This window comes from Castor canadensis, chromosome 16, assembly GCF_047511655.1.
Source record: "Castor canadensis chromosome 16, mCasCan1.hap1v2, whole genome shotgun sequence".
NCBI lineage: Eukaryota > Metazoa > Chordata > Mammalia > Rodentia > Castoridae > Castor > Castor canadensis.
The window spans coordinates 57,400,580-57,425,465 of record NC_133401.1 but is presented as its reverse complement, the minus strand read 5'-3'; the positions used below and the strand labels follow the sequence as shown (position 1 = coordinate 57,425,465).

Sequence of the window (24,886 nt, the reverse complement as noted above, 5' to 3'; positions counted from 1 at the left end):
CCTTAACGCAGAGAAACTAAAGCAGATACCTTAAAGCAACTGAGGCCAATAGGAAAAGGTGACCAGGAACTAGAGAAAAGGTTAGATCAAAAAGAATTAACCTAGAAGGTAACACACATGCACAGGAAATTAATGTGAGTCAACTCCTTGTATAGCTATCCTTATCTCAACCAGGAACACTTGTTCCTTCCTATTACTGCCTATACTCTCTCTTCAACAAAATTAGAGATAAGGGCAAAATAGTTTCTGCCCGGTATTGAGGGGGTGGGGGGGAGAGGGAGGGAGCGGAGGGGGTGGTAAGGGAGGGGGTGGGGGCAGGGGGAAGAAATGACCCAAGCCTTGTATGTACGTGTGAATAATAAAACATTAAAACAAATCTGAAGGTAAAAAAAAAAAAAGATTCCACATCACCCCTGTTAGAATAGCTATCGTCAAAAACACCAACAACAACAGTTGTTGGCAAGGGTGAGGGGAAAAAGGAACCGTCTTACACTGCTGGTGGGAATGCAAACTAGTGCAACCACTTTGAAAAAAAATAGAGAGGCTTCTTAAAAATCTAAACATAGATCGGCCATATGATCCAGCAAGCCCACTTCTAGGGATATACCCAAAGGAATGTAACAGAGGTTACTCCAGAGGCACCTGCACATCCATGTTTATTGCCACACTATTCACAATAGCCAAGTTATGGAAACATCCAAGATGCCCACTACTGATGAATGGATTAAGGAAATGTGGTATTTATACACAATGGAATTTACTCCGTCATTAAGCACAATGAAATCTTACCATCCGCAAGTAAATGGATGGAAATTGAGAACATCATCCTGAACGAGGTTAGCCAGTCTCAGAAGACCAAAAATGATATATTCTCCCTCATATGTGGACTTTAGATCTGGGGAAATTGCAGGGATGTTTTGGTTTTGGGTCACACACTAAAGGAAGAGCACATATTGGAGGTAGGGGAATAGGTAGGAAACCCAAAACTTGAAAGTGTTTCATGTCCCCACTGTAGAGGAATTAATACAGTAACCTTGAAGCAACAGTGGTTAATATGGGAAGGTGATCAGGAATTATTGGAAAGGTCAGATAGAGATGAATCAATTCAGGTTGTAACACACTTGTGCATGGACTCAATGGTAGGAATCTCTCTGTATAGCTATCCTTATCTCAACTAGCAAAAATGCTTTGTCTTTTTTATTATTGCTTATGTCTTCTCTTTAAAAAAAATTGGAGTAAAGGGCAGAACAGATTCTGTCTGGAAGTGAAGGGGCCGGGGAGGAGAGATAGAGGACTGGGGGGCATGAGGGAAAAATGTCCCAAACAATGTATGCACATATAAGTAAATGAATAGAAAAAAAAAGTAAGGACCCCTTGTCCCCTTTTCTTGTCCTGGTAGAGACAGAGTTGTATCCAAATTAAGAATGTAGAAGCTGTCCTCCAATGAGCATACATTGACCCCGAGCCTTGATGTACTCAAAACCTGGTAATGTATAAATGTAATAGCCCTACTGTGTTTGGGGCTCAGACTTTGGGAGTTATCCCACTGAGTCGTGGTGCCACCAATAAAGTGTTGCTTCCAGATCTTGGTGTCATGACCCCTTTATTCCCGCTACAATATGTGCTCTGCCTGCTTAATGTGCCCACTTTTTATCAAGATGTGCCATCTTTTCTCCAATAATTTGAATTTGAATTATAGCTTCTGTCCATAACCTGTCTTGAGATACTGTTTGGGACTGACAGGTGAAGTTAGGTTTTGCTCAGAACCTACCCAGTTTCACAAATGCTAGTGATATTTTCCATTTTCTCCAACCACAGCATCTAAGCAAGTATTTTCCAAACCCAAACCAGTTGCATGTCATGCCCAAGTTGTTCTTGACTTATGGAGTGTTATTTAATGTATTTTTCAATTTGTACTTTTACCTTAAACATTATCAGTATTATAATGAAATTGGTAAAACTGGTAACTGGTAAAAGAAAATTTATAATGCCTAAAATAAATCTATCCTTGTACATTGATATTTGTTCTTCCCACTAGCAGTAGAATACTTAGTAGATTTTAGGAAATGTTGTTGTGGGGATAAGAGACTTGGAGCCCTCTGTTCTAATTTAGGCTGGGCATTAATCCACTGTGACATTGGACAAGGACTTTTCCTTATGGTATCAGTTCTCCCTGGGAACTTAAGGAATTGGGCCAGATAATTCTTTCCATCTCTCTTTCTCTCCTTCTCTTCTCTTCTCTTCTCTTCTCTTCTCTTCTCTCTCTCTCTCTCTCTCTCTCTCTCTGTCTCTCTCCTCTCTCTCTTTCCCTCTCTCTCTCCTTCTCTCTCTCTCTCCCCTTACAAAATATACTTGCAATATATCTTAGTTAAATTCACCCCCTCCATCATTCTCCTTTATCCCTCCTTCTCCCACTCTTATAATATTTTCAACAAAACTCATTTTTCCATTTCCATACATGAGTACATGATATTTCTACCATATTTCCTGTCCTACATTCTTTCCTTAAATACTCCCACTGGTATCACTGGTATAAATACCCAGACAGGACCTGATTTATATTCCTGTCCTCTGTGTTTGAGGAAAAAGATATTTTAGGGGGTTTTTTAAATATATATATATATATTACAGTGAGTTTCATTATATATGTTTCCATGCGTATATGTTTTGTATCCCAAATTGGTTCATTCCTCCATTTTCTCCATTCTAACTTAGTCCCCTTCTCATGGTGATTTCACCAAGTTTAAAATATTCATTTTTGTATAGAAAGTACATCAACCATATGCATGTTCTTTACTTTCTTTTACCTTCCCCATCCTACCTTTAGCATGACCTGCTTTTCATTCTTGTCCTTCATTGTTTAAGTGTCTGTTCATAGTTCAGTGGGAGTTTTGCCCTGATACATACTTGTACATGCATTGTATATAAATCAGTGTAATCCCCCATCACTACACTTCCTTGCCCTTTCCCCAATATCCTGTGTTGTTTAATGGCTTTCAGTATGTTACCTCATGTTTTGTTTCTCCACAGATGTGATGTGCTTTGTAATTATACAGCATCTTTCTTTCCTTCCTTCTCTTACTCTTCCCTGTTCTCCTCTACCAGCCCCACTTTTGGATACATGTTCTCTATATATTTCTATGTATGTATACTATTGCGTGTGTTTGTATTGGGCCTATATTCCACATATAAAAGAAAAGATGCAGCTTTTGGCTTTCTGAACATGGCTAACTTCACTTAAGGTGATGTTTTCAATTTCATCCATTTACCTACAAATGGCATAATTTCATTCTTGATGGCTGAATAAAATTCCATTCTATATAAATAAAACATTTTTTAAATCCATTCATCAGTTGTGGGGCTGTTTCCATAGCTTGGCCATTGTGAATAATGTTGCACTAAATATGGGTGTATCATTATTGTATCCTGACTTACATTTCTTCAGGATTTATCACTAGGAGTGGTATTGTTGGATCATATGATACCTCTATTTTTCATTTTTTGAGAAGCCTGCACACTGTTTTCCACAGTGGTTGCACTATCTTACATTCCCACCAACAGTGTATGAGAGTTCCTTTTCCCCAACATCCTCAAACATATTTTTTGTTGCTTCTGTACTTGATAATAGTCATTCTAATTCAAGTTCCCCATTTATTTACTTGTTTGAACCCCTTCTAGAAATAAAGCTATTTAAGGCAGGGTCCATGACTCTTCTGTTCCTCCATGTATCTATCCACAGAATAATTGCTGGCTTATGGTAGAAATTAGTAAATTTTTTGTAGGATAAACAAATTATCCACTCTCATATGGGCTTCCAATGTTTAGAAGGCCCTTTGGAAGGGAACAGGGAAGAGCAGGACTGGGTTGACCCTGAGGTACAGCATGGAGAACTGCCCACCTCTTGTCCTTGAGTTCAGAGTCATCTGATGGCCTGTTCTGAATGCCTTCTTCCTTTGCCTGCATCATTGTCTTGACACTATTTGACCTGGGTGAATTAGTCATTCTCTATGGCCCAGTTTATTTGTCCTGAGTCCTGTGAAATTGTCTTCCACTCTATATTTTCCCACCATCTTAGGCAGTCAGACTACTTGTTATACCCCTCCAACTTTGGACCTAGTCCACTTTAATTACAATCTTAATGGTTTTCCTGCTTTGTACAATTTTCTGCCCTATGCAGAGCTAATATTCAACATGCCTTTCTCTCATTGAACACTTAATGGTGACTTGTCACAAAGGGATAATTGTCATTCTCATTTCATATATCAGGAAAACTGTGACTTTGAATTTTTAATAATAATAGTGCTCCAAGGCATACACATAGCAGGTGGTATAAACAGTATTCTGGGTTGTTTTATTCCTAAGCTAGTGTGTCCAGCTGCCAGATCTTCTACGGGCCACTTCAATTTAAGCCTTATCCCAGTGACATGGTCACCATTGAAGGACTGTGGTCTGTATATAGTCCAAACTTGTTTTAGTCTCAGAAAACTAAGACTGAGCTATGAACTCAGAGCAGTGTTTGCAGTGAGAGGAAACCCTTGTTTTCATCTCTAGGCTGTCCAGTTTTGAGGCAGCATGGAGCATTATGTCCTTTACTGAGCTTCATCACTCTATTTTTCAGGAAGTATAGTTTTTTACAATCCAAGGCCTATTCAATGAATTCCTTCCACTCCCCTTTCTGTGGGTATAATGCAATCCTTTTCTAGATCCTGTGGAGAAATTTCCTTTTCTGGTAATTTTAGGTCACATTGAGAAAACCATCTCAAATGAAGTTCATGTTTTCTGCGCAGATATAATCATTTTAGAAAGCTTTCCTGGTCCTGTGGAAGGGGCCTCCCTACAGGCCTGGGGCATGGGGGGAGGCAGCCTTGTCTGCGATGGCTCAGATTTTTGGGGAGACCCAGAGCTTGGACATACCCTGGGAGGTAGCAAGGATAAGTCTGAATGACTCAGTGCAACACTAGGGAGCCAGTACTGAGTCACCATATTGAGCTTACAGTCTCACCTTGACCCATTTCTGGGAGCAAATGGTCATGGTGAAAACAGTAGTGATTTGGGTTGGTTGGTTGCAATCCTTCAGAACTGATGAGAAAAGAAGGAGAGCAAGTGTATAGGGAGAAAATGATTTGACTCAACAAACCCTATTTCTAATATACATGAACCACTGGCTAATAATGCTTATGAGAGGGAAGTGAAGCAGGTGGAGAATGTGTCCCATCTTTGTGCTTCACACACACCAAGAAATCCATTAAGTTCTTGGCCACTGAAGGGCTTACAGTGCAGCAGAAAGCTAGAAAGGTCCCAAATGTATGTAAGAGTGCTTTGAGAAAACTGAGTGGCAGGTAATGCCTATGTTTCCAAGGTGACTTTGAACAGGGAGTCCATGCTCAGGTGAGGGTAGGGACACTGGCAACCCAGTGGAAGCTTCATGGAGGAAGTCAGATGATGGGCATGAAGAGGAAAATATCAATTTTAGAAGCTTGTGCTCTTCTAGGAAAAATGCATTGATACTAGACTTAATTTCCTAATAGTGAAGTTATTATCCCTGTGTTTTGTTTTTTGTGGTGGTACTGAGGTGTTGAGTTTAAAGCCTCACAGTTGCTAGGTAGATACTCTACCACTTGAGACCAGCCTCTTTTTGCTTTAGCTGTTTTTCAGGTAGGGTCTTGTGTTTTTGCCCAGGACCAGGCTTTGACCATGATCCTCCTACCTGCCTGTACCTCCTGAGTAGCTGGGATCACAGGTGTGCCCCATCACATTTGGCTTATTGATTGAGATGCAGTCTTGGTAACTTTTTCCCAGGGTTGGCCTCCAAACATGATCCTCCTGACCTCTGCTTCTTGAGTAGCTTAACCCAGTTTTTAAAACTGGGAACTGGAGGCTCAGACAGGTAGAGCAAACTGCCAAGAGCCTATAGCAAGGAAGTGACAGAAGCAGGGTTCAAATCAGACTAGTTGGGATACACTACTGGTTCATGTGCCTTTTCTGAGGAAAGCAAGTTTTGCAGGCTTTGGAAATACCACGGGTACATAAGAGTCTTCCTGGACAACAAGAAATCCATTTTGGGTTGGATTCAACTTGTGGGCAGTAAAGGAGCTAAGAACATAGGTAAAGCTGCTTGTGGAAAGTTGAGAGCTTTGTGTTCTCAAAAGGAAGTCAGCCAAATGATCATAAGAAGTGGATCAGTTCCATAATGCATGGCTGGGTGATAAGAGAATGTCACACAATATGTTGTTTAGAATAAGTCCAGTTCTGTACAGCACAAATAGCTTATTACTGTAGTAGAAAAACATTCTCTGAAGCCAACCTGGCACTGCTATATCTGTTTGGGCGACCCTAGGAAATTTCTTGAACCTCATCTATACAATGACATGCATAATAATATATGCTTTACAGGATTGTTTTGATGATTACATGGGTTAATATGTATGCAGTGTTTAGAATGGAGTCACATATACAGCACTCAAGATTTGGTTATCATGTTCCTAAAATCATCTGGAAGGATGAATATCAAACTGTTAAATGATTCATCATAGGAAAAGATTTCTGTGTATTTTGGTTTTAAAATTTCTTCTATGTTGTTTATCATAAATAAGTACATTTTATTTATACATCTATAATGTACAAAACCAAATAAGGGAAAAACAAATAACAAACCAGAAGGTCTGTTTCAAAAGTTGGTATCAGGAGGCTTTATGTCTATTGTATCTTTTACTTCCATTAGCAACAGGCCTCCTAGGGACACATTGTGAGGTATCTTTTGTGTCTCAGAGAACTGTTGAAAACAGGTGTGTGAGCAAGATCTAGGGCTCCCCACAGGTCATCTCTGGAGTGACATTCATGGTTACTGAAGATGGCTGGCTTCATTCATGCTGTCTTCCCCTTTGCACTGTCCCTGCACATTTGGGATGGTCAGGGCTTTCTGCCCTAGAGAGGTTTCAAGGAGCCTAGTGGGTCTGCTTTGGAAGCAACAAATCTTGGACAGGTGGTGAGGCCACCAATGCTGGAGGTTGGGCTTCCTCTTCAGTATCCCGTAAAGAAAGAAATGGAGACTGGGTTGCATGGTCCTGTGCTTTGGGAGGTTGGACCAGGAGACTGAAGAGGTCCTTTGTCTGAGTACAAGGGCCAGAGATTTTGCTGCCCTAATTCCTGACCTCCCAATTCAGTCAGGAATTCTAGCCCATAATCCTACATAGCTCTTTCAGTTGAGTGACATTGATCACAAAATATTTGGAGACAAAGAAGAAAGAATCCTCTGTGGGAAACCGTCTCTACCACTAGAGAGTTAACCCTGCACCTTTACAATGGGGAGGGGGTGGGTGGTACAATTTCCCTTGTGTGCAGGATGGAGATAGGAAACTCATGTCTACTTATGGATGTATGTTCACTCTATCATTATCTAGAATCACCTGCAAGAGATTAGCTCTTGATTACAATGATCTGGAAAGCCAAACTTACCCCTTCCATCTTCTCCATTTGCCTTAGTCTCCTCCCACCTTCACCCTTATTAGTTCAGAGGGTAATAATGACAATGAAATGGTTAAGAATGCTTTATATGGTCAAACCAATTTTGAATCCTGGCTCTGCCTCTTCCTTGTTGTCTTACCTTGTGTAAATTACAAATCATTTTATGCCTCAGTTTTACCTTCTGTAAAGTGGGAATAAAACTTACATCTTAGGATTTTTGTGAAAATTATGAGATGATGCACATGATTAACACAGTAACCAGCCTTCAGTAAGCACTCAATAAATGCTAGCAATTATTATTAGTGAGCTGTTGGAGTCCAGGTCACTAATTAGTGATCTGTTGCAGGAGTAAGGGCAGAAAAGAAGATTCAGAAAGGAGACATACCTGCCTGCTGCATCTTTTACCTACCTATCTTGCTGCAAGAAGGGTACACATGCTCTGTGCACCAGCAACCCCATTTCTTGTCTCTCTTATCTGTCTGGAGAAACACAATATGTTTTAACAAATATGTGCATATAATAATCTCAGAGGAAATGTGTAAATGCTCATCAATAGAAGATGGTTACAAAACAAGGGACATGTGTAACAAAAAATGTTCTGCAGTGATTGAAGAATGTGGTAAAGCTGTGTGCCTCAGCAAGTAAGGCTTCCTAAGACTGGCTGACACATGAACACAGAAAACTGCAGAATTATATGGGCAGGATGATTCCAGGAAATGACAGTGTATGTATTTTCATATACCTGTATACCCAGTGCAGTAGCTACACACATGTGTGTGTATGTATGTAATATATAATATATAAATAAAAATGACCAAGAAGAACATCATCTGGAAGAGATTTGGAGGTCATTATTAAAGAAGATTTCAGGCTTAACTCTAGGATTAGAATTTTTTTGAAAAGAGAATGCATGCAAATATTGTACAATTAAAAATACAAAGAGCAGAGGAAGAACTGCATAAATATGGCTCTGCTATAAACCAGTAGCCTGATGGGAAATTCCCAGCTCTCCTCTCCCAAGCATCTTTTCACCCCTGTGGCTCCCAGCAGTGGGGGAATGACTACTAGCTTGATGCTTGCCCAGCTCACAGGAATGAGCTGAGGCTTCAAGAGGAATGTGCAGGCACACATGCACACTTGCATGCATGCACATAGTGTTGCTATCAGTGTGCTGAGCTAGGTCCAAGGAGACCTGCTTTGGAATCCTGGCTTTACCTTCTAATTAACACTATAATTACTGACAAGTACCACAAGGTCATCCACTTTTCCATGCCAAGATTCAGTTTTCTCAGCTTTGAAACGGGGATGTTCAGTATCCATATTTTTAGGCAATTGGGCAGCTCATATGGGTCTGTGGATGTACAACTCTGTAAAGAATGTTCAACTGTGTATAAACTGTAAAGCACTTCTGTAAGATCACTAAATCTGCTTGGCAGTCAGGATTGTGGCATTCTTGCTCATTTCTCTGGAGCTGGGGATGGTTGCAGAATGGAACACATAGCAATAAACATGCAGTTCTCAAAAGACTGAAGGTGGTAGCGATTCTATTTGTTGTAAAAGATACTAATATGTTTTGTGAGGAGTCAGACAGGTCAAAGGAGTAGAGAAGAAGGAAGGACATGGTCCTAAAGTCAGACAATGGTGAAATGTGACAGTGGTCTCTGGACCTGTGGGAGTTCCAAGCAAGCCTGGTGATATAATATGCTCAGGAAGACTGTTAAGTGAGATCTTTGGAGAAAGAAAGCAGAGATTCTCTCCTTTTGACCATCTGAGCCTCCTCCTGCACTAATCCCCACCAAGTAACTTTGCTGTGTCCCATGTCCACTGAGGACTTTGAGCTCTGCCACTCTCAACCTCCAGGAACTCTTTTTTTTGTGGGGGGGGGTGCCTGGGTTTTTTTATTCACATGTGCATACATTATTTGGGTCATTTCTCCCCCCTTCCCCACCCTCTCCCCCCTTCCCCCACTCTCTCCCCTTCCCCCCTCAGTTCCAAGCAGGTCCTGTTCTGCCTTTATCACTAGCTTTGTTGAAGAAAAGAGACAAGCCTAATAAGGAAGACAAATTGGTTTTGCTAGTTGAGTTGAGGATAGCTATATAGAAATATTCCTAACATTGCTTTCATATACACATGTTATAACCCATGTTGATTCATCTCTCATTGTCTTTACCCTGGTTACTGATCCCCTTCTCATGATAACCTCTGTTGCTTTAAGGTTTCTGTATTAGTTCCTCTGGAATGGAGACATCAAACGCATTCATGTTTTGAATTTTCTTTTTTTTTATTTTATTATTCATATGTGCATACAAGGCTTGGGTCATTTCTCCCCCCTGCCCCCACCCCCTCCCTTACCACCCACTCCACCCCCTCCTTCTCCCCCCGACCCCCTCAATATCCAGCAGAAACTATTTTGCCCTTATTTCTAATTTTGTTGTAGAGAGAGCATAAGCCATAATAGGAAGGAACAAGGGTTTTTGCTGGTTGAGATAAGGATAGCTATACAGGGAGTTAATTCACATTAATTTCCTGTGCGTATGTGTTGCCTTCTAGGTTAATTCTTTTTTATCTCACCTTTTATGTAGTTCCTGCTCCCCTTTTCCTATTGGCCTCAGTTGCTTTTAAGGTATCTGATTTAGTTTCTCCGCGTTAAAGGCAACAAATGCTAGCTAATTTTTTAGGTGTCTTACCTATCCTCACCCCTCCCTTGTGTGCTCTCGCGTTTATCATGTGCTCAAAGTCCAATCCCATTGTTCTGTTTGCCCTTGATCTAATGTCCACATATGAGGGAGAACATATGATTTTTGGTCTTTTGGGCCAGGCTAACCTCACTCAGAATGATGTTCTCCAATTCCATGCATTTACCAGCAAATGATAACATTTCGTTCTTCTTCATGGCTGCATAAAATTCCATTGTGTATGGATACCACATTTTCATAATCCATTCGTCAGTGGTGGGGCATCTTGGCTGTTTCCATAACTTGGCTATTGTGAATAGTGCCACAATAAACATGGGTGTGCAGGTGCCTCTGGAGTAACCTGTGTCACAGTCTTTTGGGTATATCCCCAAGAGTGGTATTACTGGATCAAATGGTAGATCAATATCTAGCTTTTTAAGTAGCCTCCAAATTTTTTTTCAGAGTGGGTGTACTAGTTTACATTCCTACCAACAGTGTAAGAGGGTTCCTTTTTCCCCCGCATCCTCGCCAACACCTGTTGTTCATGGTGTTGCTAATGATGGCTATTCTAACAGGAGTGAGGTGGAATCTTAGTGTGGTTTTAATTTGCATTTCCTTTATTGCTAGAGATTGTGCTTTCATTTTCATTAACTTCCAGGAGCTTTTTAATATCCTCTTTTATTTCATCGATGATCCATGGTTCATTAAGTAGCGAGTTATTCAGTTTCCAGTTGTTTGCATGGTTTTTGTCTTTACTTTTGTTGTTGAGTTCTACTTTTACTGCATTGTGATCATATAGTATGCACGGTATAATTTCTATTTTCTTATATTTGCTGAGACTTGCTTTGTGCCCTAGGATATGATCTATTTTGGAGAAGGTTCCATGGGCTGCTGAGAAGAATGTATATTGTGCAGAAGTTGGATGAAATATTCTGTAGACATCAACTAGGTCCATTTGATTTATTGTATATTTTAGATCTAGGATTTCTTGATTGATTTTTTGTTTGGATGACCTATCTGTTGATGATAATGGGGTGTTAAAGTCTCAAACAACCACTGTGTTGGAGTTAATATATGCTTTTAGGTCTTTCACGTTTCTTTGATGAAATTGGGTCCGTTGACATTGGGTGCATAGACGTTGTTGTATTATTTCCTTTTGGTCTATTTCCCCTTTTATTAGTATGGAATGTCCTTCTTTATCTCATTTGATCAATGTAGGTTTGAAGTCTACTTTGTCAGAGATAAGTATGGCTATTCCTGCCTGTTTTGGGGGGCCATTGGCTTGGTAAATCTTCTTCCAGCCTTTCATCCTAAGCCTATGCTTATTTCTGTCAGTGAGATTTGTCTCCTGTAAGCAACAAATTGTTGGATCTTCCCTTTTAATCCATTTCGTCAAGCAGTGCCTTTTGAAAGGTGAATTAAGTCCGTTAACATTAAGTGTTAGTACTGATAGGTATGTGGTGATTCCTGTCATTTAGTTGTCTTAGTTTTTTGAAGGTTTGATTGTGTGTACCTAAGTTGAAGTTACGCTCTACTGTATTGCTTTTTCTTTTCCTGTGGTTTGGTGCTGCCTGTCTTTTCATGGTTAAGTTGGGTTTCACTTTCTGTGTGCAGAATCCCTTGAAGAATCTTTTGTAGTGGTGGCTTTGAGGTCATATATTGTTTTAGTTTCTGCTTATCATGGAAGACTTTTATTGCTCCATCTATTTTGAATGATAGTTTTGCTGGGTAGAGTATTCTGTGGTTGAAGTTATTTTCATTCAGTGCCCAGAAGATCTCACCCCAAGCTCTTCTTGCTTTTAATGTTTCTGTTGAGAAGTCTGCTGTGATTTTGATGGGTTTACATTTGTATGTTATTTGTTTTTTCTCTCTTACAGCCTTCAATATTCTTTCCCTAGTTTCTGAACTTGTTGTTTTAATGATGATATGTCATGGGGTAGTTCTATTTTGATCTGGTCTGTTTGGTGTTCTGGAGGCCTCTTGCATCTGTATGGGAATCTCTTTCTCTAGATTTGGGAAATTTTCCATTATTATTTTGTTGAATATATTATGCATTCCCTTTGCTTGTACCTCTTCTCCTTCTTCGATGCCCATGATTCTCAAGTTTGGTCTTTTGATGGAATCAGTGAGTTCTTGCATTTTCTTTTCACAGGTCTTGAGCTGTTTAATTAATAGTTCTTTGGTTTTTCCTTTAATTACCATTTCATCTTCAAGTTCTGAGATTCTGTCTTCTGTTTGTTCTATTCTGCTGGATTGGCCTTCCGTTTTGTTTTGCAGTTCTCTCTCATTCTTTTTTCTGAGGTTTTCCATATCCTGGGTGCTTTCCTCTTTAATGTTGCCTATTTTTGTCCTGAGTTCATTTATCTCTTTATTCATTGTGTTCTCTGTTTCACTTTGGTGTTTATACAGTGCTTCTATGGTTTCCTTTATTTCTTCTTTTGCTTATTCAAATTCTCTATTTTTGTTGTCTTGGAATTTCTTGAGTGTCTCCTGTACATTTTGGTTGACCCTATCCAGTATCATCTCTATAAAATTCTCATTGAGTACCTGTAGTATGTCTTCTTTTAAATTATTCTTGTGGGCTTAAATTATTCTTCATTGGGTCCTTTGACATAGTTTATCTTTATTTCGTTAGAGTCTCAATCTGAGTATCTGTTTTCTTCATTCCCCTCTGGTTCCTGTACTAATTTTTTTACTGTGGGGAAACTGGTTTCCCTGTTTTTTCTGTCTTCCCATCATTGTCTTTGGTGTTGTTACTGTCCCTGTACTGTGTGCAATTAAGTATTTTCTAGCTTGTAATAATAACAATGGTGATATTTAGAATGGAATGGTGAGCAGGGATGGATAGCAAGAAGTTAAAGAAAAGGGAAAAACAAATAAACAGACAAGAAGGAGAAAACAGAACAAGGAATCAGACAAGAAAGTTTCAAAGGTATAAACAGGGAGCATTAGTGTACTAATCAACAGTAAGCTGAACAGGCATTAGAGAGACAGAGAGAGGATTGAAAATAAAAAAAAATAAGAAAAAATAAAAAATAAGTAAATGAAAGAAATATATACATATAAATAAAATAAAATAAAATGAAAAATAGAAAATTTAAAAAAAAACCCAAAAACCCTCCAAGTTCAAATGCAATGAAGTTTCCGTCTTAATAATTTGGGTATCCGTCTCAGTCTCCAATCCTGGAGATGGTGCCTCAGATGTTGTTCTGTAGTTGTGTCATCAAAGGGGACCCATAAAGGAGAACAAAACTACACACATATACACACACAAAAAACCCCACCAAGTGTCCCAAGTTCAAATGCAATACAGTTTCAGTAAGTTTTTCAGGATGCAGGTGTAATTCGGTTGTTCTCTCATCAAAGGTAGGGGGAAAAAGAGAAAAAAAAGAATCTGGAGACAGTTCTGAGAATGGTATCTGCAGCTGTGGCTTGCCTGCCCACTGCTGTCAGCCTGCTGTTGCTGGAGGCGTTATTTATGCAGATCTCTGGGGTGAGCTTAGCACTCACCTGGCCCTGCAGGCTTTGTTTACTCAGAGTTCTCCTGTGCGTGAACCTCTGCTACAAGCTTTCCCCTTTCCAAGCACACTGGGGAAGGTGACACTGCAGCTGCTTTCTCAGGCCTGCGTGTTTATTTATAGTTCATGTGGGAAGTGGGTCTTCCCCCCTCTCCTGTGTAGATTTCCTCCCACCACCACTTTTACAAGCTTTCCTGCTCCTGATTACTGGGCAGTGCTGCTGCTCCTGCCAGCCGCCATGTTTGTTTACAGTTCACGTGGGAAGTGGGTCTTCCCTCCTCTCCTGTGTAGTTTTCCTCCCTCCTCCACTTTCACAAGCTTCCCCGCTTCTGGTTGCTGGGCACACACCTCCGCTCCCACCAGAGCCTCTCTGGCCAGTCTGGCTTGTTTATTTACAGTCCCGGGAAGGATTCCCTTCCCCCAATCTTCAGCGTTCAGTACGCCTCACCCTCTTTCCCGTGTGTCTTTATTGTTCTTATTGCTCATTACTCAGTTTCTCTTTTTTTCCCCACCTGGAGGTTGGTCTGTCCAGGGGGCTATGCTGCTCTGGGCCAGGCTTCTCTGTGGGAGTACCGCGGTACCGCGAAGCTCAACTTGTCCCCGTCTTCCCAAGCCGTCTGTGCACAGGCGACTGGCGGCCCAGGGTCCCTCCTTGTTTCTTTGTTTAACATGAAGTGGAGATTCTCTGCACCAGCTGGAGGTGTGGAAGGATCAAAGTTTTGCCTCTTCTCGGTGATTTTGCCAGCAAGGTGTGTCTCCAGCATCTCTCCAAGATTTCACTATAGGAGGCTCGCTTTCTGCTTCCTCTCTCTAGCTGCCATCTTCTAAAAATCTCTATGTTGCTTTTATATCCTGCTACCTTGCTATAGCTATTGATGGTGTCTAGGAGCTTCTGAGTAGAGTTTTTTAGGTCGTTAAGGTATAGGCTCATGTCTGCAAATGCAGATATTTTGACAGTTTCTTTACCTATTTGTATTCTTTTTATTCCTTCTTCTTGCCTAATTGCTCTGGCTAGGAATTCCAGGACTATGTTGAATAGGAGTGGAGATAGTGGGCATCCTTGTCTGGTTCCTGATTTTAGAGGGAATGGTTTCAGTTTTTCTCCATTAAGTATAATGCTGGCTGTAGGTTTGTCATACATAGCTTTTATAATGTTGGGGTACTTTCCTTCTATTCCTAGTTTTCTTAGAGCTCTTATCATGAGATGGTGTTGGATCTTATCAAAGGCTTTTTCTGCATCTATTGAGATGATCAAGTGGTTTTGTCTTTGCTTCTGTTAATGTGGCTTATTACATTTATTGATTTTCATATGTTGAACCACCCCTGCATTCCTGTGATGAAGCCTACTTGGTCATGGTGAATGATCTTTTTTGATGTGTTGTTGAATTTGGTTTGCCATTATTTTATTGTGGATTTTTGCATCAATGTTCATTAAGAAGATTAGCCATAGTTCTCCTTTTTGGAGGTGTCTTTGCCTGGTTTTGGGATAAGTGTAATACTGGCTTCATAAAATGTGTTAGGCAGTTTGTCTTCCCTTTCTATTTCATGGAACAGTTTAAGGAGGGTTGGTGTCAGTTCTTCCTTGAAGGTCTGATAGAGATAAGCAGAGAATCCATCAGGTCCTGGACTTTTCTTTTTTGGGAGACTCTTGATTGCTGCTTCAATTTCATTTTGTGTTATGCATCTATTCAGTTTATTAATATCCTCTTGGTTCATTTTTGGATGATCACATGTATCTAAAAAATCTGTACATTTCTTTATGATTTTCAAATTTATTTGAATATAGGTTCTTGAAGTAGTCTCTGATGATTTCCTGGACTTCCATGGTGTTTGTTGTTATCTCCCCTTTTGCATTCCTGATTCTACTAATTTGGATTTTTTCTCTCCTCATGTTAGTCAGGTTTGCCAGGGGTCTGTCGATGTTGTTTATTTTTTCAAAGAACCAACTTTTTGTTTCATTAATTCTTTGTATGGTTTTTGGGTTTCTATTTCATTGATTTCAGCTCTTATTTTTATTATTTCTCTCCTTCTATTTTATTTGGGATTTGCTTGTTCTTGTTTTTCTAGGAGTTTGAGATGTATCATTAGGTCATTGACTTGGGATCTTTCAGTCTTTTTAATATATGCACTCATGGCTATAAACTTTCCTCTCAGGACTGCCTTTGCTGTCCCATAGGTTCTGGTAGGTAGTGTTTTCATTTTCATTGACCTCCAGGAACTTTGTAATTTCCTCTTTTATTTCATCAATGATCCATTGCTCATTAAGCAATGTGTTATTCAGTTTCCAGCTGTTTGCATGTTATTTGTCTTTACTTTTGGTGTTGAGTTCTAGTTTTATTGCATTGTTGATCAGATAGAATGCATGGTATAATTTCTATTTTCTTATATTTGCTGAGTCATAGTCTTACTTTGTGCCCTAGGATATGATCTATTTTGGAGAAGGTTCCATGGGCTGCTGAGAACAATGTATACTGTGTAGAAGTTGGAGGAAATGTTCTGTAGACATCAACTAGGTCCATTTGATCTATGGTATATTTTAGATCTAGGATTTCTTTTTGATTTTTTGTTTGGATGACCTATCTGTTGATGATAAAGGGGTGTTAAAGTCTCCCACAACCACTGTGCTGGAGTTAACATATGTTTTTAGGTCCTTCAGGGTATGTTTGATGAAATTGGGTGCGTTGACATTGGGTGCATACAGGTAGAAAATTGTTATTTCCTTTTGGTCTATTTCCCCTTTTATTAGTATGGGATGTCCTTCTTTATCTCATTTGATCAATGTAGGTTTGAAGTCTACTTTGTCTGAAATAAGTATTGCTACTCCTGCCTGTTTTGGGGGGCCACTGCCTTGGTAAATCTTCTTCCAGCCTTTCATCCTAAGCCTATGCTTATTTCTGTCAGTGAGATGGGTCTCTGGTAAGCAACAAATTTTTGGATCTTCCTTTTTAATCCATTTAATCAAACGGTGCCTTTTGTTGGGGGAATTAAGTCCATTAACATTAAGTGTTAGAAATTAGAGATAAGGGCAAAATAGTTTCTGCTGGATATTAAGGGGGTAGGGGGAGAGGGAGGGGCAGAGTGGGTGGTAAGGGAGGGGGTGGAGGCAGGGGGTAGAAATGACCCAAGCCTTGTATGCACATATGAATAATAAAACAATATAAAAGAAGAGAAAAAAGCATTAAGTTTTAGTACTGATAGGTATGTGGTGATTCCTGTCATTTAGTTGCCTTAGTTGTTTGAACGTTTGATTGTGTGTACCTAAGTTGAAGTTACTGTCTACTTTCTTGTTTTTTCTTTTCCTGTTGTTTGGTGCTGCCTGCCCTTTCATGGTTATGTTGGGTTTCACTTTCTGTGTGCAGAATCCATTGAAGAATCTTTTGTAGTGGTGACTTTGTGGTCATATATTGTTTTAGTTTCTGCTTATCATGGAAGACTTTTATTGCTCCATGTATTTTGAATGATAGTTTTGCTGGGTAGAGTATCCTGGGGTTAGAGTTACTTTCCTTCAGTGCCCAGATCTCACCCCAAGCCCTTCTTGCTTTTAATGTTTCTGCTGAGAAGTCTGCTGTGATTTTGATGGGTTTGCCTTTGTATGTTATTTGTTTTTTCTCTCTTACAGCCTTTCTCGGGTCTATATTTGTTGTTTTAATGATAATATGCCATTGGGTAGATCTATTTTAGTGTGGTCTGTTTGGTGTTCTGGAGACCTCTTGCATCTGTATGGGAATAGATTTCTCTTGTGGTCTGCATCTTCCCAAGCTGTCTGGGTGCTGCTGTCTGACAGCAGCATGGAAGCCCTTCTGGTTTCTCCATTTAACATGAAGTGGGAATGCTATGCACAGGCTGGAGGTGTGGAGGCGTCAAAGTTTTGCCTCTTCTTGGTGGTTTTTCCTGTAAGGTGTATCTCCAGCATCTCTCCAAGATTTTACTTTAGGAGGCACACTTTCTGCTTCCTCCCTCTAGTACCATCTTGGAATCCACCCATAATCAAACTCTTAATCAACAGGACAACTACATGACAGGGATTACCATGTACTTTCAATATTAACACTGAATGTTAATGGACTAAACTCCCCCAGCAAAAGACACTGACTCCCAAACTGGATTAAAAAGGAAGATCCAACAATCTGCTGCCTACAGGAGACCCACCTCATTGACAGAAATAAGCACTGGCTGATAGTGAAAGGTTGGAAGATTTACCAAGCCAGTGATCCCTGAAAAGAGGCAAGAGTAGCCATACTTATCTCAAAGTAGACTTCAAACCTACATTGACTAAACAAGATATGAAGGACACTCCATACTAATAAAAGGGGAAATACACCAAAAGGAAATAACAATTATCAACCTATATGCACCCAACATCAATGGACCCAATTTCATCAATCATACTCTGAAGGACCTAAAAACATACATTAACTCCAACACAGTGATAGTGGGAAAACTTAATACCTCCCTATCACTAACAGATAGGTCATCCAAACAAAAAAATCAATAAAGAAATTCTAGAACTTAACCACACCATAGATCAAATGGACCTAGCTGATGTCTAAAGAACATTTCATCCAACTTCTGCACAAAACACATTCTTCTCAGCAGCCCATGAAACCTTCTCTAAAATTGATCATATCTTAAGGCACAAAGCAAGACTCAGCAAATATAAGAAAATAGAAATAATCCCATGCATACTCTCTGACCCCAATGCATTAAAATTAGAAATCAACAACAAAAACAGCAGCAAAAAACATGTAAAGAATTGGAAGCTGAACAACACATTCCTCAATGATGAATGAGTCATTGATAAATTAAGGAGGAAATTAAATGGTTCCTGGAGGTTAATGAAAATGAAAACACGACCTACTGGAACCTATGGGACACAGCAAAGGCACTCCTAAGAGGAAAGTTTATAGCCATTAGTGCATATATTAAAAGGACAGAAAGATCACAACTCAGTGACCTAAAACTACAGCTTAAACTCCTGAAAACAAGAACAAGCAAAACCCAAAACAAGCAGAAGGAAAGAAATAATTAAAATAAAGGCTGAAAGCATTAAAATAGAAACAAAAAAATCCATACAAAAAATCAATAAAACAAATAACTGGTTCTTTGAAAACATAAATAAGATTGACAGACTCCTGGAAACCTGACTAAAATGAGGAGAGAAAAAACCCAACTCAATAAAATCAGAAACACAAAAGGGGAGATAACAACAAACACCACGGAAATCCAGGAAATCATTTGAGACTACTTTGAGAGGCTATATTCTAATAAATTTGAAAGTCTTGAAGAAATGGACAGATTTCTAGAAACTTACAACCACCCAAAACTGAACAAAGAAGGTATTAATCACCTGTATAGATCTAAAACACAAAAAGAAATTGAAGCAGCAATCAAGAGTCTCCCAAAAAATGAGAGTCTCCATCAGGTCCGGACCTGATGGATTTAGCTGAATTCTATCCAACATTTAAAGAAGAACTAATACCAACTCTCCATAAATGGTTCCAAGAAATAGAAAGGGAAGGAACACTGCCTAACTCATTCTATGAAGCTAATATAACTCTCAACCCAAAACCAGACAAAGACACCTCCAAAAAGGAGAACTACAGTCCAATTTTCTTAATGAATATTGATGCAAAAATCCTGAATAAAATAATGGCAAACCAAATCCAACAACACATCAGAAAGATCATAAACCATGACCAAGTTGGCTTCATCCCAGGGATGCAGGGATGGTTCAACATATGCAAATCTATAAATGTAATACAGCATATCAATAGAAGCAAAGACAAAAACCACTCGACCATCTGAATAGATGCAGAAAATGCCTTTGACAAGATCTAACACAACTTCATGATAAAAGCTCTAAGAGAAGTAGAAAGAGAAGGAATGTACCTCAACATTGTAAAGGCTTTTTATGACAAACCTACAGACAACATCATACTTAACAATGAAAATCTGAAACCATTTCCCTTAAAACAGGAATGAGAAAAGGGTGCCCACTATCCCCACTCCTATTCAACATGGTTCTGGAATTTCTAACCAGAGCAATTAGGCAAGAAGAAGAAATAAAAAGAATAAAAATAGGTAAAAAAATGTCAAAATATGCATATTTGCAGGTGATATGATCCTATACCTTAAAGACCCAAAAACTCTTAGAAACCATAAACAGCTACAGTAAGGTGGCAGGACACAAAATCAACCTACAAAAATCATTAGATTTTCTATACACCAACAATGAACAAACTGAGAAGGAATATATGGAAACAATTACATTCACAATAGCCTCAAAAAAATCAAATACCTAGGAGTAAATTTAACAAAAGATGTGAATGAACTCTACAAGGAGAATTACAAACTCCTGAAGAAACAGATTGAGGAGGATTACAAAAGATGGAAAGATCTCCTGTGCTCATGGATCGGTAGAAACAACACAGTAAAAATGGCTATACTACCAAAAGCAATCTACGTGTTTAATGCAATTCCCATCAAAATCCCAATGACCTTCATCACAGAGATTGAAAAATCTACTCCAAACTTCATTTGGAAACACAAAAGACTGCAAATAGCCAAGGCAAAAAAAGCAATGTTAGAGGTATCACAATACCCGACTTCAAACTACATTACAAAGCAGTAGCAATAAAAACAGCATGGTACTGGCATAAAAACAGACATGAAGACCAGTGGAACAGAATATAAAATCCAGATATGAATACACAAAACTATACCCACCTCACTTTTGGCAAAGATGCCAATAATATATGACGGAGAAAAGACAGCCTCTTCAACAAATGTTGATAGGAAAACTGGTTATCCATTGGCAAGAAAGTGAAACTAGATCCATGTCTATCACCCTGTACTAGTATCAACTCAAAATGGATCAAGGACCTAAACGTCAGACCTGAAACTCTGAAGTTACTACAGGAAGGAGCAGGAAACACTCTGGAACTAATAGGTATAGGCAAGGTCTTCCTCAATGGAATCCCAGCAGTCCAGCAACTAAGAGAAAGGATGAATAAATGGGACTTCATAAAATTAAAAAGCTTCTGCACAACAAAAGAAATGGTCTCTAAACTGAAGAGACCACCCACAGAGTGGGAGAAAATAGTTGCCAGCTACACATTAGACAAAGGACTGATAACCAGAATATATGGGGAACTCAAAAAATTAAACTCTCCCAAAATTAATGAACCAATAAGAAATGGGTTAGTGAACTAAACAGAACTTTCTCAAAAGAAGAAATTCAAATGGCCAAAAAACACATGAAAAAATGCTCACCATCTCTAGCCATTAAGGAAATGCAAATCAAAACCACACTAAGATTCCACATCACCCCTGTTAGAATAGCCATCATCAAAAACACCACCAACAACATGTGTTGGTGAGGATGTGGGGAAAAAGGAACCCTAATCCACTGCTGGTGGGAATGTAAACTGGTACAACCACTCTGGAAAAAAATTTGGAGACTCCTTAAAAAACCAAATATAGACATGCCATATGATCCAGCAATCCCACTCCTGGGGATATACCCAAAAAAATACAACACAGATTACTTCATAGGCACCTGCACACCCATGGTTATTGCAGCGCTAATCACAATAGCACAGTTATGGAAAGAACTAAGATGTCCCACTATTGATGAATAGATCAAGAAAATATGGTACTTGTACACAATGGAATTTTACTCAGCCATGAAGAAGAATGAAATCTTATCGTTTGCAGGTAAATGGATGAAACTAGAGCATATCATTCTGAGTGAGGTCAGCCAAGCTCAGAAGACCAAAAATCATATGTTCTCCCTTATATGCAGACTTTAGATCTAGGGCAAATGCAGCAATGTGGATGGACTTGGATCACATGAAAAGGAGAGCGCACATACAGGAGATATAGGAATAGGTTGAAAACCCAAAACATGAAAGCATTTGATGTCCCCAATCCCGAGGAGCTAATATAGAAACGTTAAAGCAAGAGAGGTTATCATGAGAAGGAGATCAGTAACCAGGGTAAAGATCTGTTAGAGATGAATCAACGTGGGTCCTAACACATGTACACAAAAGCAATGTTAGGAATATTTCTTTATCGTTATCCTCAACTCAACTAGCAAAAACACTTTGTCTTCCTTATTGGGGGCTTGTCTCTTTTCTTCAACAAAACTACTGATAAAGCAAGAACAAGACCTCACTAGAACTGAGGAGGGAAAGGGTGGGGGAGGAGGACGGGGGGTGGGGAGAAATGATCCAAACACTGTATGCACATATGAATAAAAGAATTAAAAAAAAACAAGATCCAACATCTTTTCATGATAAAAGCTCTAAGAAAACTAGGAATAGAAGGAAAGTACCTCAACATTATAAAAGCTATATATGACAAACCTACAGCCAGCATTATATTTAACAGTGAGAAACTGAAAACATTCCCTCTAAAATCAGAAATGAGACAAGGTTGCCAACTATCCCCACTCCTATTCAACATAGTACTGGAATCCCTAGCCAGAGCAATTAGGCAAGAAGAGGGAATAAAAGGAATACAAATAGGTAAAGAAACTGTCAAAATATCCCTATTTGCCGACAACATGATCCTATACCTTAAAGACCCAAAACACTCTACACAAAACTCCTAGACAACATCAACAGCTATAGCAAGGTAGCAGGATATAAAATCAAAATAGAAAAATCATTACCAATTCTATACACTAGTAATGAACAAACTGAGAAAGAATATATGAAAATAATTCCATTTACAATAGCTTCAAAAAAAATCAAATACCTAGGCGTAAACTTAACAAGTGGTGTGAATGACCTCTATAAGGAAAACTATAAACTCTTGAAGAAAGAGATTGTGGAAGACTATAGAAAGTGGAGAGATCTCCTATGCTCATGGATTGGTAGAATCAACATAGTTAAAATGGCTCTACTACTAAAAGCAATCTACAGATTTAATGCAACTCACATCAAAATCCCAATGACATTCATTAAAGAGATTTTAAAAATCTACCATTAAATTTATTTGGAAACACAAGAAACCACAATTAGTGAAGGAAATACTCAGAAAAAGGAACAATGCTGAAGGTATCACAATAACTGACTTCAAACTATATTACAAAGCAATAGCAATAAAAACAGCATGGTACTGGCACAAAAACAGACATGAAGACCAGTGGATCAGAATAGAAGACCGGATACGAAGCTTCACAACTATAACCAACTTATCTTTGACAAAGGTGCTAAAAATATACGATGGAGAAAAGACAGCCTCTTCAACAAATGTTGCTGGGAAAACTGATTAGCAGTCTTCAAAAAACTGAAACTAGATCCATGTTTATTGCCCTATACCAGTATTAACTCAAAATGGATCAAGGATGTTAACATCAGACCCCAAACTCCAAAGTTGGTACAGGAGAGAATAGGAAATACTTTGGAACCAATAGGTATAGGCAAGAACTTTCTCAGTGGAACCCCAGCAGCTCAGCAACTAAGAGATAGCATAGATAAATGGGACTTCATAAAACTAAAAAGCATCTGCTCAACAAAAGAAATGGTCTCTAAACTGAAGAGAACACCCACAGAGTGGGAGAAAATAGTTGCCAGCTACACATTAGACAAAGGACTGATAACCAGAATATATAGGGAACTCAAAAAATTAAACTCTCCCAAAATTAATGAACCAATCTTGAAATGGACAAGTGAACTAAACAGAACTTTCTCAAAAGAAGAAATTCAAATGGCCAAAAAACACATGAAAAAATGCTCACCATCTCTAGCCATTAAGGAAATGCAAATAAAAACTACACTAAGATTCCACCTCACCCCTGTTAGAATAGCCATTATCAAAAACACCACCAAAAACAGGTGTTGGTGAGGATGTGGGGAAAAGGAACCCTTATACACTGCTGGTGGGAATGAAAACTAGTACAACCACTCTGGAAAATAATTTAGAGGCTTCTTAAAAATCTAAGCATAGATTGGCCATATGATCGAGTGATAACACTCTTGGGGATATACCCAAAGGAATGTGACACAGGTTACTCAAAGGCAATTGTACACCCATGTTTATTGCAGCACTATTCACAATAGTGAAGTTATGGAAACAGCCAAGATGCCCCACTATTGGTGAATGGATTAAGAAAATGTGCTATTTATACACCATGGAATATTATTCAGCCATGAAGAATGAAATCTTATCATTTGCAGGTAAATGGATGGAACTGGAGAACATCACCCTTAGCAAGGTTAGCCAGGCCCAGAAGACCAAAAATTGTATGTTCTCCCTCATATGTGGACTTTAGATCAAGGGCAAACACAACAAGGGGATTGGACTTTAATCACATGATGATGCTAGAACACAGAAGGGAGATATGAGGATAGGCGAGAAACCAAAAAAAGCCAAGGTAGCATTTGATGTCCTCAATGCAAAGGAACTAATGCAGAAACTTTAAAGTGATGGAGGCCAATAGGAGAAGGGGACCAGGAACTAGAGAAAAGGTTAGTTAGAGAAGAATTAATTTAGAATGTAACACATATGTAGAGGAAAACAATGAAAGTAAACTCCCTGTATAGTTATCCTTATCTCAACCAGCAAAAACCCTTGTTCCTTCCTATTATTGCTTATACTCTCTCTTCAACAAAATTAGAGATAAGGGCAAAATAGTTTCTGCCTGGTAGCCTGGGGGTATGGGGAGAAGGGGAGGGGGTGGGGGATAGGGAGGGAGTGGGGGTAAGATGGGAGAAGTTACCCAAACATTATATGCACATATGAATTTTTAGAAAGTATGACACAGCTGTTGTGGGGGAGACCTACAGCAGTTCTGCATCACTAGAATGCAAGGTGAAAAAAAAAAGGACAGAAAGATCTCAAATCAATGACGTAATGCCACATCTCAAACTCCTAGAAAACCAAGAACAAGCAAATTCCAAAACAAGCAGCAGGAGAGAAATAATAAATATAAAGGCCAAAATTAATGAAATAACAATGAAAAAAACATAAAAAGAATCAACAAAACAAAAAGCTGGTTCTTTGAAAAAATAAGTAAGATTGACAGACCCCTGGCAAACCTGACTAAAATGAGGAGAGAAAAAACCCTAATCAGTAAAATCAGAGATGCAAAAGGAGAGATAACAACAAACACCATGGAAATCCAAGAAATCATCAGAGACTACTTTGAGAACCTACATTCTAATAAATTTGAAAACCTTGAAGAAATGGACAGATTTCTAGATATTTAAACCATCCAAACTT

General features: G+C 39.0%; 1 protein-coding gene across 10 annotated transcripts in view; it reads right to left on the bottom strand.

Annotated features, from left to right (window-relative positions):
• The window catches only part of LOC109690272 (immunity-related GTPase family M protein 1-like), a 218,440-nt gene that overhangs the window by 77,557 nt on the left and 115,997 nt on the right, over positions 1 to 24,886 (bottom strand). For 2 of the 10 annotated variants that reach the window (XR_012442465.1, XR_012442471.1), the window contains exon 3: positions 7,874 to 7,943. The exons of 7 other annotated variants lie outside the window; for them this stretch is intronic. The gene's annotated coding sequence lies outside the window, so the exon portion shown is untranslated. The remainder of the gene's footprint in view (positions 1 to 7,873; positions 7,944 to 24,886) is intronic. One more of the 10 variants, XR_012442466.1, reaches the window with a different exon arrangement.